Genomic DNA, 17,851 nt, shown 5'->3' with positions numbered 1-17,851 from the left:
AAGCAGCTTGTCTCTGTGCACTTTGGGACTACTCCAGCTCTCAAGACAAGTGGACAAGGACAAAAATGCTGGAGACAGTGTCCAGCTCTCAAAGCACACAACCTGCCTGACAGAAAGGCTAGGGCAGATATATGAAAGGGAATCCAAATGAGGGTTAGGTAGCAGGTCAAAAGTTCAGGATAAAAAACCATCACAACAATAAAGGGATGTCATAAACTGAAGTTCAAGTCTGATCAGTGCTTACATTCACTGCCCTGCAGATAAAATATAAAACAAAAGCCCCGAGCATTCTGCCATTAAAAGGAACCAGCAGTTTTTCTTGGCACAGGACTAGGGTGATGTTTGTTTTGCAACTTGGTTGAACTGAGACTGAGAACTGATGGATCCTACCAAAACCAAACCTCTGCTTCCAGATTCAGTTAAGGAAACAATTCCTCATCACCTACCACAGTGACTACCCCAGTGTTACCATGATGCAACAAGGGCTATGGACATGTGGATGGTTTAACATTATCCATGGGCTGCCCTGGAATGAGTTTATATCCTCTAGGGTACTTAAAAGCACAAACGCAGCTCACTGTAACTACAGAGGTGTTCACTGCCCAGCTGGGGTGACTGCTAAAGGCAACACTGGGTTTTGAGACTTGGTTCTTTCAAAACTTCGATGTACAGACCTAGCATACTCCTTATCCACGTTTCAGTCTTTTATTTCCAACCTGGTGATGATAATCCTCATCACAGTCACCAACCAGCTTTATAAAGGTGCAGATGAAAAGCTTCTACACTCTACTTATTGCTGTCAATAAAAAAATCTCCTCCTCCATATCACAGATTTACACATAAGTGGAAGAAGAAGAAGAAATCTTCTCTGAGATTGGGATGAATCAGATTCTGTAAGAGCAAATGGTTGCTGCAACACAGTTGATCCTCTCAAAACCACATGGTTTTAGAGACTTTAAGATTCTCAGAGTCCAAATCAGAGCAGCAGCCCTTCAGACTTGCATGCAAAATTCTCAAAGCATAACTTTCTTTTTTAATGATGGAATACATTTTATCAGCAACTTCTATCTTGGATATATATATATAAAAAAATATCTGAATTAGATTGACTTGCATTTATCTTTAAAGTATTCCTTCATACAATTTATGACTGAACAAACTAAGGAACTTAAACTTGCGAAAGAACTGACTGAACAGAGCTAGGACAGAAGTCAAAAAAAGTCATAAGCAGTATGCAGAAGATAAATAAGGGATGTTTATTTCCTGCCTGTTCCAAAATAAATACTGGAAGGCACCAGATGACAACCAGTCAGTGTGAGGTTCAACACAAATAAAAGGGATTATTTCTTCATGCTGAAGGCAAACAAACTGTGGAAGTCACAGTCCCAGAACAGAGCAGGTGCCAGGGCTGGAGGTGGGTCCAAACTACAATTAGAAAAATGGAAGAAAAATCCATCAAAGATTGTATGTCTCGAAGGTGAATGCTTTTCAGGAAGGCCATGAATCAGCCATTGTGAAGGACTAAGGGAATATCCTGAATCCTCAATTTGAGAAATTTTCCTTCATTTTAGAATCTTCCCTGAGTATTTGCCCTTGGCCTGGGCCGTAAGCCAGAAGAGACAATCCCTGGAGTCTGATTCAGCAGCAAATTATTTACACCTCTAACTTCTAGCTTCTGTGTCCAGATCCTTAAGAAAAGTGTTTATGCCAACAATTTAGGAAGTAAGGCAATAAAAGATTTAATGCTGTGTAAACACCTGGTCTTTATATATTCAAGCCACAAAGTCTGAAGTGTTATTTGTTATAAGAGGAAAGTATGCAGTCTAAATTTTTATTTTCCAAAAATATTTCAGGCATTCCAGAAATATCAGGAAAAACTAAACTGAGAGACAGACTATTACCTAATCATCAGATATGTTGAAAAATATTACTGCTTTAATAATAACCCTCTGTCAACAACACAGAATGCTTTCCAATCACACAATAAGTTCCAGGCAGAAAAATCATGTTTTATATGGCCAGCAAAACATTTGGATAATTGTAAGGCTCTCAGGATATTTCCTAATTACAGAAAAAAAAACAAAAAAACCAATGAAATTCACTCCAAGTTCAGAATATAGGTAAAGTCGCTTATAAATCTAACGAGTCTGTGAAGCTGTTTCTTGAACATTGCAGGAACTGATGGAAGTCACGTTACTGCCCATAATGACATTGCTACCAAATTTTATTGCTCCTTATGCTCCAAAAACTCCCACAACATTTTAATAAACTATGAAACTTCAAGATTACATAAAATTTGCTCCATGGTTGGAAGTAGGAGATAACAGACTTTCCCATTATTTGTTAAACCGTAACGCATTTAAAATCAGGTGCTAATCCAACACATGTGCTTTTAGAATGCAAAAAAAAAAAAAAAAAAAGAATAAATGAAGCAGTGCTGATTTCTTAGGGCTGTAAATCTTGCCATTATACTCAATACCACTGCCTAAGTTAATGAACAAAAAATTGGTCTGCTTAAGAGAAGAACAATTTGATCCGTGTTATATTCCAAACAAAACACTGTGAGGTTTAGCTGGGTCTTAGTCCTCAAAGGATGACTAATATTCCTGGACTTCTGTTTTGAAATGTGTGATTTGTTCCAGTGCAAGAGCACTTATTTAAATGGGACATACCTCAATCAAAGCCAGAAAGCAATGCAGTGGCCTCTGTCTATAATGAATTCTGTCCAGCAGGCTGATGAGAATTTGCAGCCTGATTTATAGTTGTCACCAGAGCTGATAAAGGTCATCGCTGAATCTCATTTTTTATGTCTGCCTTTCTTTGGGGCTGGTGTTCAGTATAAATGATACCAAAAACTATAATTTTCATGCATGAAGCCATTTATTCCATTTCTTCAATCTTTCATGCAATTTTTCCATCTGTTCTTCACCAAAGAAGTTGTGGATGCCTCATCCCTGGACGTGTTCAAGGCCAGTATGGTTGGAGCTCTGAGCAGCCTGGTCTAGTGAAAGGTGTCCAGCGGGGCTGGAACTGGGAGGTCATTAAGGTGCCCTCAATCCAAACCTCTCTCAAATTTAATGATTCTATAGCAAAGTTCACTTTTCCAACTCCTCACTCCTCTTTCAACTTCCAGGAAGTTGTGATGTGGGTGGTAGATTACATTTTCTGACTGTGAATATAGACACAGATACGTAGTCACACTTGAAAAAAGGTGACTGATTGAAAAAATAAAACCCAATTACCAGAAAGAATGGATCAGCCTTGGGGCTGTACTGTCAGTGCAGAGGAATGGGGAGGCCTGGGGAGAAACTTTTAAAAACCTGCTAAGCAGAACAGAAATCATAAACCCCATCTGCTTCTCTGTCTTGAATTCAGTCAGAAAATGCAGAGGCAGAGAAAACAGACCCAGTGAGAGGGAGCTCATGTCCCTTGAAGTCACTGGGACCTCACCAGGAATAGACTGGGCACCAGACAAAACAGCTCACCACAGTGGACAAGAAGGTTTGGGAGAGCTTTACTTCTAGAAGGAGGAAGTTTGAGTGCTGGCAGTGCAAAGAATTTGAAGGAACTACATCCATTGACAGGAACACAGCATCAGTGACCAAAAATTTAGTGCAGTAAAGCTTCTCTGAAGTCCACATTACCAGAGAGGAGAGGCAGGACCATGTCAGTGAGGGGAACTTTCATTATTTGTCAGAGGTTATGGAAAGCAGACAGCAAAACTGAGTGGTAAAATATGAGAAAAAAAAAAAAAAAAAAAAAAAAAATCCAGCTCTAGAAAATATTTTAATGAAATGGTAATTTTCTATCATTTTAATAACCGGCAAATGAAAAGTAGACAAAAAAGGTTATGAAATTCACATGCAGCAAGTCAGCAGCAAGAGACATTGAAAGAGAGAAGGTAGAGTCAGGACTGTTAGGGCCACTCCAGTCTTTTAGAGCCACAGATTTGGAGGAGAAAGCAACTTCTTAAGTCCTGATCAACAGACATGAAAGATAATTGAATGAGACTCAGTCTGATGAAAGCCAGCATCGAGGGAATTATCATTTTCAATCTCTAAGATTTAGGAAAATTGGTGTATAAAAGGAAATTTAAGTCCTGAAGTTGTTCTAAGCCATTTCAGATAAATGAGCCTCCAGACACCAGCAGGATGGCAAACATCTTACAGTGTGTCAGGAGAGCAGACAGCAGCAGGTCCTGTGGGATGAGCCCTCATCCCTCCCAAGGGACAGAGGTCACTTTGCCCCAGGCCACCTGCAGGGATGGAGCTCTGCAGTGGCACAGAAAATGTCACAGGGCCACCAAGAGAACACTGGCACCCTTCTGTTATTCCTCATGGGAGAAAAAGAAAAGCTGTTGTGGGGGTTTTAACGACCCCAAGCAGTCAGATCTTTGGTGTTTCATGTCACATCTGAAGGATGAGCCTGCAGGAGCCCTGCAGCACTGCCCACTGTGGTGCACAGCATCACTCAGCCCTTGGCCAGGCTGAGCCCACCCTCGCTGAGGTGACAGCAACCTGAACCAGCCAAGGGTTTCTTGGAGTCCTCCCAGGCAGATATTGGTCAGACACACCTGGATAGCACTCACCATCTAGCAAGATAACAGGCAGGAAGATTGCAATTGTAGGGCAGATGTTTCTTAAGACAATTGGTATTTTCAGCAGGAAGTAGTACAGTTATATTCCTTTGGAAAGATACAGGAGGATAAGGCAGTGGAGTTAAATTTTTTTAAAAATCTTCTGCTTGTTTAGCATCCCAGCAAATTTTCTGAAGGGCCAGGTGAGCCCCAGAACAGTGGCTGGAGACCAGAGTGGGGAAAGAAGTGGCTGTGCCCTGTGACTTGGGCATGTGACAGCTCTCATCCCAGCACACACACAGACACACACCAGGGCCAAAGAGAAGGGTCCAGCTGGAGAAGGCAAACCCAGACTCTCCACAGGTGACCTGCAGCACACAGGACAAACCCTCTGGCTTGCAGTGACTGCCTGTGATTGCAGGACTGGGGGAGGCTGGCAGCTCACACTGCAATAGTGTGGGAACAGCAGCCTGACTGAACCGGGTACCCAGGCAGGCTGGGGCTCAGCTGGGACTCCCAAAATTCACACTCTCAACCCAGGCACCCAGCAGAGCCCAAGGGGAGAGAGCAGTTCATCAGCAGCACCACCAGGCATGGATGTTCAGTACAGCCATCCCCACAGCTCAGGTGAGTTGCTCACAGGGAAAGTACACTGGGGGGACTCTGAAATTCCTGTAAAAACGTGCTGAGTGTCACAGGTGAGGGAATGGCTGTGGTTAACATGTTGCTGTGCGAGGGGTCAAGACCCTAAAAAACACCTTAATCCTGCCAGATGCAGCAGAAGCATCTACCTTCAGAGACAGCCTGCTGTCTTCAGGGACTGGTTTTGAGAGAGAGGGAGCCTGAGGCTCTTGGACATAATGGAAACAGAGTGGAAAACAACAGAAAAGGGTAAATTCACATAGGAAATAGAAATTATCAGAAAAAAATCCCCCAAACAGCAAATATTAAGAAGGACCAAACAAGAGGAATAAAGTGCAGCACGGTGTGAGCAGGGAGAAGGATGAACATAGGCAGGTTTATGGAAATGCTCATTTTACTTTGCTTTCATGAAAGGGGAAATCACATCTCGTTTACCAGGCCTGCAGGATTATTGACTCTCCTAGGACAGTATCTGCCTGTCAGGAGTCAGGGAATGGCCCCAATACCTACAGCCCTTGGGGCAGGTAGAATTTACTCCTCAGAAAACTACTAAGAATAGAAGCTGAACAAGTGCCAGGACTGTGCATGCTCACTAACTGCTGCAAAACTTCACCACATAGATCATAATGCAGAATAAAAGCACAATCAGTCCCCAATGGAAGCCCATTCAGGGGTCCAGAGAGATGCAATCACAAACTCTGGTGGAAATAAGGCTGTTGTGATGATGCATTTAGTACTGTGATCTGTTGTTCTTTCAAGACATGTTGCAGTGCATCTATTTAATATTTAAAGCATGTACCCAACAAACAACTGACTCTGAAATTCCCTCCCCACGGCAGGGCAAAGACTGATTTGATACTGAGCTGCTTCCCAAAGGGAAAATGCAGGGAAGGTTTCCCATCCCCTGTCCCCTGGTGCCTGCAGCAGGCTGGGAGAACTGAGGAAGTGGGAGGCAAGGATCACGAATAGGGAATAGCAGCAAAACCCCATTTTCATACCCACAGCTTCATCATGCCCTCGGTGAGCTGCTCCTTGGGGATGGGACAATCTTACAGCTGCTCCTGTAGACTTTGGCATTTGCAATTTTCCACAGCCCCTGCCACCACCCTGCCTCTGTTTCAGCCCACCTACCGCCATCAGTGACTCCTTTTTCTTCTGCCTCGCTACTTTGCCTGGCAAAAATAAGTAAGATTTTCTTAGACTTTGTGGTGCTGATACAAGGAGCAACAGGGGACAGAGAACAGCTTGCCTTTAACAACATTGCTGCAACCTTTAATTCCAGGAGACAACTGGAATCCCATTTTTAGCTTTCAGCCATTATGGGTCATTATCCTTTTACTGTTCCCAGCAGTTTTTTTCCCCACATGCACTGCTGAAAGAAAAACTTCTTTAAATAGGTGATTTACTGTAATTTAGCTAAATGCTGTATAACACATTGCATTGGTATATTAAGTGCAACATGATAGAATGTGCTTTATTATGCAAGAAGTGGTTTTAATTGCTCATCATCTCAATGCAGTTGCACTTGGTGCACCAATATAGTGCTTTTACAGTAGTACCAGTAAAATAAAACACAATTATAGCCCAGGAAAATTCCCACATCAACGTGCACCTCTAGCAGGCTTGTAAATTAACTTGTCAAAAACTGGAAGAAGATTGAGTCTTGGGAAAACTTAAAACTATAAAAATCAGCAATGCTGGTGTTTTTCTCTTTTTTATCTAATTCCAACTCTTTCAAGATTCAATACAAAAAAAACAAAAGATCATTTCAGCATCAAGCCTGAAATACAGGAAATACAGGCAGAGCACACCTTTACAATTTGGGTCCCAAATTTGAAACCAGGTAAAATTCTGCTTCTGCCTCATTTGTGAGCTGAACTCCTCCTCAAAGAGCCCCAGGCTGGGAACTCTGTGGGACTCTTGGATCACGACTCACTGGCACAGGCATGAAAAGCTGAAATGCATGTGAGAAACTGAGAACTTGCTTCAACTTCAAATTACTCCCTTCCCAGCTTCTATCTGCTTTTATAGCATGTGGAGGGGGGGAAAGAGAGACACTACAATTAGGTGAAAAATTATTATTATTATTATTATTATTATTATTATTATTATTATTAATAATAATAATAATAATAATAATAATAATAATAATAATAATAATAATAAGAAGAAGAAGAAGAAGAAGAAGAAGAAGAAGAAATTCTCTGGTCTAAATCAATTTTTATTGCATCTAGGGCAAACTATCTTGATTACAAACCTGCTGCAAGACCCAAACAGCAGTGAAACCTCACACCTTGTTACTTGCTGCCCTCAATTTATCTTTCTAATGACTAGGGGGCAGAGGGGAGTGCATCACTCTGAGATGATTTTGGTGCATTCCAGAGCCAAGAAATCTTTCTCAAAACTTCTCTGCTATCTTACTCTCTTGTTCAGCTGTGCTTGTGCCATGGGCTCTTCAAATCCTGGATGTTCTGGGAGGGGAAGTGTCCTGGGTTACTGGACAGCTGGACACAGCAGATTACACTCATCCCTTTGATTCCCTGCTGGAAACACTTCACGTTCAATACAGACCAGAAGAAATTTAAGCCCAGACAACCATTTTCCCAGAAAATGGTCCTTGATGCTTTTATCCAGACCCTACATATTTTTCACAGTCACATCATGCAACTGAGGAGGAAAAAAAAGTGCAGCCAACAGGTAGCAGGAATCAGCTTATCCCAGCTCCATGAAAGGGATGCAGAGCCTGGACAACTGAGATGGGTGCACAGCCCCAAATACACAATGGCAGAGATTTCACTGGGAATATAAAATTTCCAGGGCTTGGGGCTTAATGGCACAAAAGGAAAGAACTCACACTCTGAGGAATCAAGTAGGAAAAGCACTACTTTATTTACATTACATGTTTATTTATAGAATTCCATCAATGACCATGGATTAGACAGTGAGGATAATTCTTCTTGACCTCACAGGTCCTCTTAATGGTTTATCAATTTTCTCCTCCTCCAAAGAGGGATGCAAAACAATCATTATTTACAAGAAAGAGTGTGAGAAACTGTAAAAAGAATGTGTCAACAATCAGAAGGCTGAAACACAAGGCAACACAGGGCATTTTCCACCGTAGTTGTTAGCTCAGATGAGAGCCCAGGTTACCCCTCCTGCCTGGTGGCAACCCAAGCTTGTCTGTTCCATGCAGGAGCCCTGCTCCAAACACTCCCTGGTTGTGCCCCTGGCCAGGGCAGCATCCCTCAGTGACCTCCCTCTCTGCCAAATGCACTGGGTCTTATCTGCCTCATCTGGTTTGGCTTCACACAGGGGAGTGCATAATCCAAAGTGTTACACCTAAATGCAATAATCCATTTGACACTGAGGAAAAAAAGGAATCCATGAATAAATTTTCATTAAAATGTGACCCCACATCTCACTTATTTAATTTCTCTGTGCATTCCCTTGCCTCCTTCTCTTTGACCCTAACCAAATTGCACTTGTTAATGGCCACGATGGGCAGAAAGAAAACATAAAGTGTTTTTTTTCTTGCTTTTCATTATTATTATCATGGGAAGATTACCTAAATTTCAATACAGACTGAATGAGACTGTTGTATATCAACAAGAAAATATGCTTTGTGTGCAGCTTCTGGTAAAGTTTTAATTATCTTTGGGTGCAATATTTCACAATCCCTCTTATGTCACCCTGTCATTTCAGATGTGTCTGGTGAGGTACAATTGAGATGAAGTCTAACTCTGTGAGGAGTCTGTCAGAGTCATGGCCATCACCCTGACCTCAGGCTTTGGAAAATCAAGGCAGACAAGAGATGAAATCCAAGACCCCAAGACACGTTTTGGTTACCAGTGCACCATTACTGGTTTTGGAGTGGTCACAAGAGGGCACCCTGCAACAGAGCCAATGGAAACATTTTCAACACTTGCAAAGAACCATTAATAAATAATTAGCTCCAATGCTGGGCAGGAGACTGGTGTCCTGAGTGAGATGGCACTGAGGGAAGGAAATGGCACCTGAGTGAGAACAGTCGTCATGCATCCAGCTGCAAGAGAGACAGTAGTGGAGAAACATTTTGCAATTATGTGTAAAATCCCGTTGTTTTTAAATCAACTGATGATGGAATGAAAAAGTTCATGTCAGCTGAGTAGCTGGCAATAGAAGAGGCTGCCCAGAGAAGCTGTGGATGCCCCATCCCTGGATGTGTTTAAGGCTGGGTTGGTTGAGGCTCTGAGGAACTTGGTTTAGTGAATATGTCCCTGCCCATGGCAGGGGGGTTGGAAATGGATGATCTTTCAGTTCCCCTCCAACCCAAGCCATTCTGTGATTCCATGATGAGTGAGGAGCTTTTCCTTAGCACTGCACATTGGTTTGGTTTGCCTGCAGTGACTGGGTCAGCTCCCACACAGAATCTTCACCAAACCCCAGAAAAGATTCCTGAATTCTTTATTTCACTTCTTGCTCCTTTTCCTCTCTCTGCCATGGAACCAACATCATCCACCTGGTATTGCCTGTTCTGTTGGTCTTGAAGCACGAGCAGCTGCTAAGAACACAACTGTACTGATGCTGGGGCAGAAACAAAAGGGCTGATATGAAAACCTGGCTTAAGTGCAAGGGGTGAAAAATAGTTACACCTAAAGAATGACTGCTCCTTCCTTCCAATCCTCATCATCCTTCTATCCAATAATACCTTCTCAGTGGTTAAGAACTTTCAGCAGATGAGATTAAATCCAAAGAACACCCTTATTAAACGGAAAGCGCTTGATTCCTTCATATTTTTTCTTTATTTTCTATCCTTACATAATTTCTTTATAACTCAGGGCAATTCTTTTATCATGCATTTGCATGCTTCTGTCATGGTCTTAATCTTTCTCTGGACCATTTCTATTCCCATTACAATCTATCTTTTTTGGATAGAGCATCCCAAGCTCACTGCAGTGATCAAGGTGATGATGTCCCTCAAACTGGATATAAACAGGCTGTTTATATTATTTTTCTCTCCCAAGTATATTGTTTCTGCTAAAAAAGTTGATTGCAACAGAAAATTGATTATGTTTTCAGTTTCCTGCCTTAGAAGAAGAAAAGCAAATATTAACTATGGAATTCTAATAATTCCTCTCCTGTTTTCTTATTCATAGTCTTCTGGCTTGATAGTTTAGCTATATTACCCACTCTGTGCCAATTAAGGAAAAAAATCAAGAATATTATAATTATTGGTGTATATTTTTAAAAATACCTTCATTTGCGAAGCATTAAAATTAGAAAATAAATAAAGATCACTCTTTTATGTTAAAAGCTAATTTAGTTTAAGGCCATATCTTATGCCTGCTGCTGTGTTTGGTATCGGCTTCAAGGCAAAAGGTAATGGCAAACTCTTGCAAAGGCTGCCCCTGACACCAGGAAGAAAGAAAATATGAAGCACATGGAATAAATAAATAAATAAATAAATAAATAAATAAATACATTCTCTTGGGCATGTTTTAAATAAGTGTTTTAACACATTTTTTTTTACGTCACAGTTCACAGCCTGCTCCCCTGGGGAAGGAGAACAAGGAAGGAAAAGTTACCTCCAAATTATTAATAAGCATCTTGGCTCATGCATGAGCATTCCAAGCAATTTGTCTCGTGAAATGAGCCAGTCCATCAGCCGAGGCAGTGGCAGACAGTGGAAACTGCTGCACATGGCCCAGCATATGTGCACGAACCCCTCTGAGGGGCAGCCCAGCCCTGCTGGCTCCACTCCCTGCTGGTGCTGCCAGCGGCTCAGCTCCCAGAGCCAGCTGCAGGAGCAGCCCTGGGGATGGGCTCCTGCCCACCAGGAAATGGGAAAATTGCCTGCTGAGCAGAGAATAAGTGTTTATTAGCGTGGGAACAAATCGGAGTATTGGAAAAAAATTTCTGGAGGCTGTCCGGACAGAATTGGTGGATTTTAGATGTTTATCCAAGTCCTGAAGGTTCTTCTCGGTCTGCCTGAAGGTACCAGGTTACTCAGATATCCCCACAGTGGATGCATGGCAAGGCCAAGACTTCCAGCCAGAGTCTGGAATAAATGACCCCATGGAACATCCCTGCAGCAAGACCAAAATCTCTCTGAACAGCTGAATTCACCACCATTCGTTGTGGAGTCAATTTTTATAGAGTCACATGACAATATAATAATCATTTATCTAATAGATCCAGACTTTTGCCCATTATGGAGTAAATGCTTCTGAACTGATACTTTTTTCACTTTTCTTGGCTTGAACTTTGACATTTCCCTCTTCCTTCTTACTAGACTTTGTTTACATTTTTTCCCACCCCTGCCGTTCTGCCTTCCCTGGAAAGCTAAAATGCTTTGAAGATAATTACCCAGATTTTGTCAATTATTATGAAACCTAAGCATTAGAAGACAGGTATAAGCCTTCAAAAGAACCTGATATTTTAAAGAACATATTTTCAAATGCAATTGAATGGATTTGTCTCCATTTTTCTCCAGATAAGTTTAACATTTGAAGGACCATTTAGAAATAATTATGATAATATCTCTGAGTACTAAAAATGTTTTTATTTATTACATTTCTTTTGTGAATCAAACTAGAGTATTTTTTGTGTGTTACCTGTCCCCAGAGGCTGGGACTTTAAGTCAAGTAGCAAGATGAAATCTTTGCAGCAGACCCAGTGCAGATTTCACATGAAGCTATGAAGCCCTGCTGGGGACCTGGATCACACAATTTTATGACATCATGATTACTTTGTAGGGCACGATTTGGTATAGGCACCTAAAGATTTTAACTCTAACACACAGCAAAATCATCTGGCTTTTCTTTAAGGTCAAACAAATTATAGTGCATGCATACATTTGTCTTCAAGTGTCATGAAAATCAAATAATTTCAACATTTTTGAGAAGTTAACCCAGACACTTCTGTGCACTCCTTGTGTGTAGTTCCCATCACATCCTCTCTAAAATTATATACTAGAGGTGGAAAACATTTGTCCAAAGTCCTTATCTAAGGCTGACCAAGCAAAGCAAACAGGAACAAACTCCCAAGAATCTTTCCTCTTGCAACAGGTCTTAGGTCAGTGAAACACATCGATGAATGAAATGCAGGATGCAAAGGGCTCTGGAGGGTGCTTGGAAAGCATCTTAGAAGAGAAAAATGTTTTGGGCAACTAAACAGAAAATATACAAGAGGATCTGAGAATTCTCTGAGCTAAAAAGTGAGAGAGGTTCACTGCCCTCTTGCTCATCCTTGTGCACACACATCCCACCTCTCATGGAAACAGGATTTTGGGTTGGGTAAACCTTTGGTCTCCTGTGCTCTTAATTTAATTTCCACTGATGTGAGGTTTTAAAGTATAATTACATTCCCTTGATCAATGATAATTATCTCATTCTAAATTTCTTTTAATGAATTATATAAGTCTGGTTCTATTTCCTGTTTAAAAAAAAAAAAAAAAAGTACTTTTCATACATTCAGCCCTTAATCCAGTCAGGAGATCCAAACTCACCGGGGATTTTTTTCTTAGGTAAGTAAATCTTTGCCTGCTAAATTTTCAGTTACAAAGACTTGATATAAAGTTTAATCACCAGAAATACAGTATTTCCTGTCTTCAAATTATTTAATTATGGTATCTCAGCATATATTTATTTAATCTTCATTAAAGGGAACAAGAAGAATACATACTGCTCTAATTAATACTTGCTAAACATTCCATATTCAACAAATGTCCATGAGCAGTGGAGCAAGCTCCAGGAAAGCTATTGAGTCAGGAAAATGTTCTTTGCACCAAGTAAAATTCTCCAAGAAGGAATAAAAGTTGGGCAGGGCAGCATGAAAAACAGAAAATTCCCTTGATTAAAATATATTTAAAAAAAAAAAAAAGGTAAGCAAATTACATCCTAGACAACAAAAGGTTCCTAGGGATGGACTGTATCAAAGGACATTTCTGGAAATCACTACTGAAGGTATCAGCAGTGTGCAGTAATTAGGATCAATGGCTTAACAAGAGGCCTGAACACACCAAAGAGTTTTCCTTTCTCCATCACCTTTTTAGAGTCCTTCCTTGAATGTGCTTTTTGCTCAGTGTATCCTGTAATTATGCACCTCATTTCTTCCATCTGTGCTTTCCTGGGTGCTTATCTCTGAAGTGCCTCTTTCCTAAATTTTTTTCCATCCTTAAATCAGCCTGGCTGTTAGGAAAACCTTCAGCAAGTTCATGCAAATCCTCTTTCTTGACCTTCTTTTCCTGCAGTTCAAAACTGAGTCTCTTTTCTATCTGCCCACATCTTCTAAGCAGTGCTGGATCCAAGGAAAATAAAATTTCTTACTCCCTCCAAAAGCAATCCTCCTCATGGTGAAATTGCCATGAAAATACCAGGTCTCCCTCTCCTGCAGCCAAGCTCCTGGGGAAGGGAGACCATCACCCATCTGTGCCCAGCTTGTTCCATCACCAGGAGTAGGGCCCAGCTCTTGTTTCTCTCCCTCCTCTTCCTTGTGTTACATTCCTCTGAAGAGTCAAAGGAAAAAAACCTCAGAAACTTAATTTTAATACAAATTCAACCAGCAGGAATGCAGTTATGGCCATCCTTTTTAAGACTTATTACAGACAATTCTTGTCACTGCAGTGCCCCCTTCCCCAAGGGCAGGACACAGCTGGGAGCTCACCCTTACCTGGCTCACAGGTGTCACCTGGGGAAGAGCATCTCTTGGTGTCACACTCGTAGCTATTCACATGGATTTTTAACTAACACCCACTGAGAGAACACCTAATCCCTCTCCCAGTTAAACTCTTGACAAACCAGTGCCTTTCCTTTGGCTCTGAGAGCAGCAGGGTTTTGATTTCAAGCCACTTTGAACAGGATGAAAAAATCCTGATCCTCTTCCTGGCTGGATTTAAACTGTTCAGCACAAAGGCAGGACTGTGCATGTGGCCGTGTGTCTGTGGTTCAGAGACACCTCTGCTGTGAGCCACCTTCTTCAAAGTCCCCAACAGATGCTGCTGCTCCCTGTGGCAGCGTTTCCTTCCCGCTTCCATCCCTGCTGTTCTCCTTTTTATAATTTATTTAATTTTTAATCAAAAGGTTCCCCACTGTGAATCCAGTGTCATTGCAGTACGTCTGCCTGGCTGGCAGGTAAAAGGACCCAGCACTGAATTTATCAGCTTTGCATTCACCACCAGGAGCACTGAGCTAGAAACGCTGCAGTGCACCTTAGAGCAACACACAGCTGATGGGGAGGAGCAAAGGGAGGCAGCTTCTACATAATTCCCAGGGATTTCTACCTCAAATATACAAACAAATTTAACACACAAAGGAGCCTAAATTGTTCCAGCTTTCACACACCTTTAAAACTTCAAATTATTCCCTGAAGCTGCTTCTTGCTGGCAGACAGAGTCACGACAGGAGGCATTGCCTTGCTTCTGAGCTACTTTGAGGGAAAAGCACTAATTTTAGTGGAATAGGGCTAGAAATTGAAATGGAGAATCTGTTTTTGTTAATGGTTATAGAAAATCTGGGGAAGCCTGCCGGTCCAACATGTGAGAGCAGGATGTTGCCTGTTGGGGGAAGTCTATTTTTCCTCTTTTGTTTTAAAAAAAAAAGTTGGTGGGAACAGAATTAGGCAGTTATGGGCAGTAGGCGTTAAGAAGAAATGAAGTCCAAAGAATTCTCCTGCCTCTTCCAATCATCTTTGATTCACTAATTGTTCTTTTTGATACTGCCATAGCAACTGAATGTATTTTCCAGCTCTTCATCATAGGCCACTAAGCCACTTCTCAGCAGTACTGACTTCCAGACTCAATTTCACTCTTCACACAACTCCAGCTCCTGCTCCACCTTGGAACACACCCAAGATCCTCCCTGCTTCTCCCCTGAGTGACTGTGCAGCATCACATTGTCCCTACCCTCCTCATCACTCATTCCTTGCATCTCACTTCTCCCAGGTGACCTTCATGCCACCAGCCCTGTCCCTGGGCCACACCCTTCACTCAGCCTGGCAAGATGCAGAGACATAACAAATAGAAACCTATGGCACTGAATGCCTGGGGCCACGTTTTAATGCATGTGGGTTTTCAGATGTTCTCTAACTAAATCCATATGTTGATACCTCAGGAAGACATTTGACTCAGAGGCTCAACAGCAATCATGACAAGCAGGGGAATGATTAGAGTTCAGCAGGCTTTGGAGAAATTAGGTTACCTATGGAGGCTTCTAAATGTAGGCTTAGGCTCTTATGGAAATTTTGTCCTCCTCAAGACATCAAACTACTCAAAAACACCACACACAAAACCCCTATTTGGCCATTATTGTGTTACTTCTGCTTTTCCAGGGTGCGATATTTTTCCCAAACATGATTTTATGCAACACATTTCTCCTTCTAAATTCAGAAGTTGCTGTAAACACCAAAGAATTATTTTCTCAGTCCAGAAGCAGCACATGTGTCCCACCAGCACTCAAGCACTGCAGAGAAGAGTGCACTGAGGCACTGCCCAGTCCTTGGCACCATACTCCTCCCCAGCTTGCTCCTGCAGGCTGTATTAATTTTTGAAAGAGCCAAATTGATTTCCCATTTCATTCTCTCTAGCAGTAATGAACAAAACAGCTACATGGCAGGAATGCTCTCCCCGACAGCCTATTATAGTCTCTTAAAAAACCATTAATTCCTAAGTTTCCTGTCTTTAGTGAACAGGTTACTGTCACTGCTGAACTCGGGCAGCTGCCCAGAAGCTGAAAGGCAGGAGTAGGACAAATTCTCTCCAGTGTTCTCAGATCACAGATCCCCAGAAATCTCTGAAGAAGATGATCCAGGATGAGCTCTAAAATCAAAATTATGGTTCAAATGGTTTAACATATTCCTCACTTCTTCCTCAATGTGGCAGTAGTGACAGAGCAAAATCTCTTACCAGCTCTGCTTTGGCAACACAGGATGTCACTTCATGAAGGCATTTAGAATAAGAATAGTGACCAACCAGCTCTAAAGTGCATGGACACTTCCACTGGCACCAACACTACCCAAAAGTTCATTTAACAAACATCCATATATTTATGAATCATAACAGGGGGTTTCTGAAGGCCATCCCCAGCAAAACCATGCAATGTTAGACCAGAAGAGCCTTCTTAGTCCTTCCCCTGTATCTTCTTCTGGCCCACACAGCATTTTCCTTTAGTGAGGGTGTCTTTACCTCAGCATAAGGTCATCCTTATAGGCTGTGGGGTTCTTTGTAATGGGGCCTGGAAGTTCACTAAACCTTAGACACCACAAACCAATGTGCTGTGCACCAGGTATCTTGCTGTGTGTTTCAGAAAGTATTTTAAAAACATTTCCAAAGCCAAAACACTCATAAAAATACTGCAGAAAGAAGCTTCCCTTAGTTTGGATATAAGGTTTGAACTGAGAGTAGAGAAAGTTTTCTTTGAACCATTAAGACCAGTAAACCAAATCATTTGTCTTTTTAACACACACTTAAAACACATGGAAATTAATGAGCTAATATTTCTAATTATGCTTTCTCCAGATTTACACTAACAAAACCAGCTGTGAGCATTTTCTAACTTACATTCATTTAACATAAGACAGGAACTGGGATGGCACTGGGGCTCAAGGATTCCTGCATGGGGAACTCCTTCCTCACAGATCCCAAATGTGCACAAGACTGCAACATGCAGGGCCCAAGGAAGGCAACTTTGTCCCTTGGATGGCAAACAGAAAGATGAGTTTTCCTTTCCTGCTGGCAGCCCAACCTTGCCAAGAGAAAGGCTCCTGCTGCCTTTCAGTTTGGATGGACATCAAGTGCAAGCTGTCAGTTGCTCTCTGCAAATACCTGACAAAAGGCTGCAGCATGGGGCAGTTGGGCTCTTCTCCCAAGCAACAAGTGATAGAACTAGAGGAAATGACTGAATTGTGCCAGATTTAGGAAAAAATTTTTCACTGGTCAAAGACTGGAACTGGCTGCTCAGGAAGTGCTGGAATCACCATCCTTGGAAGTGCCCAAAACTCATGTCAATGTGGAGCCTAAGGACATGGTTCAGTGGTGGACTTGGCAGTGTTGGGTTAATGGTTGGACTCAGAGGTCTTTTCCAACCTTAATGATTCTATGAATCCTTTTGGCCCATGGAGAAGCAGCCCAGAGAAACCTGCACTCCAGTCAACATGCTGCAGCTTCTAGGAGGGCAGTTGTAGTCTAAAGAGCTGTCAAAGCAGCACCTTAGCACAAGCCTTCTTCATAATGAAAAATATTAGCACTTACAAAGTTCTTAATATCTATGCAAAGCAACCTATAAATAATTCATTTACTCCACACGATCATTTGAAATGCATCAGTGCCTTTATCAATACAGTGCAATGGATTTACACTGCAGAGAAGAGGCTTGAGGGCATTTGGGCTGTCTAAGTATTGTTGATCTGAGCATTATTACCAAAGGTAAACTGAAATAAATTACCTCAGTCACCACACTGTGCTTTTTTCAGCATGGTAAATAAAACCTATTAGTTCTAGGTCATTAAATTCAATATTAGACTTAAAAGAGCCCAGAAATTCTATGATGTTATTAGAGAAACATACACCAAAACATATGTGCTTCAGTATTAAAGATAAAAGAATTACTTCATTATATCTAGATATTAGTTATTAGTGCATTTTTCAAAGGGACTTTTGAA

General features: G+C 41.6%; 1 protein-coding gene across 5 annotated transcripts in view; it reads right to left on the bottom strand.

The window, feature by feature from the left end:
- Positions 1 to 17,851, bottom strand: part of DPP6 (dipeptidyl peptidase like 6) — a 530,216-nt gene that overhangs the window by 136,454 nt on the left and 375,911 nt on the right. The gene's annotated exons all lie outside the window — the stretch shown is intronic.

Source organism: Sturnus vulgaris, chromosome 1 (genome assembly GCF_052056855.1).
Source record: "Sturnus vulgaris isolate bStuVul1 chromosome 1, bStuVul1.hap1, whole genome shotgun sequence".
Classification (NCBI taxonomy): domain Eukaryota; kingdom Metazoa; phylum Chordata; class Aves; order Passeriformes; family Sturnidae; genus Sturnus; species Sturnus vulgaris.
This window is presented reverse-complemented; position numbering and strand designations above follow the sequence as displayed.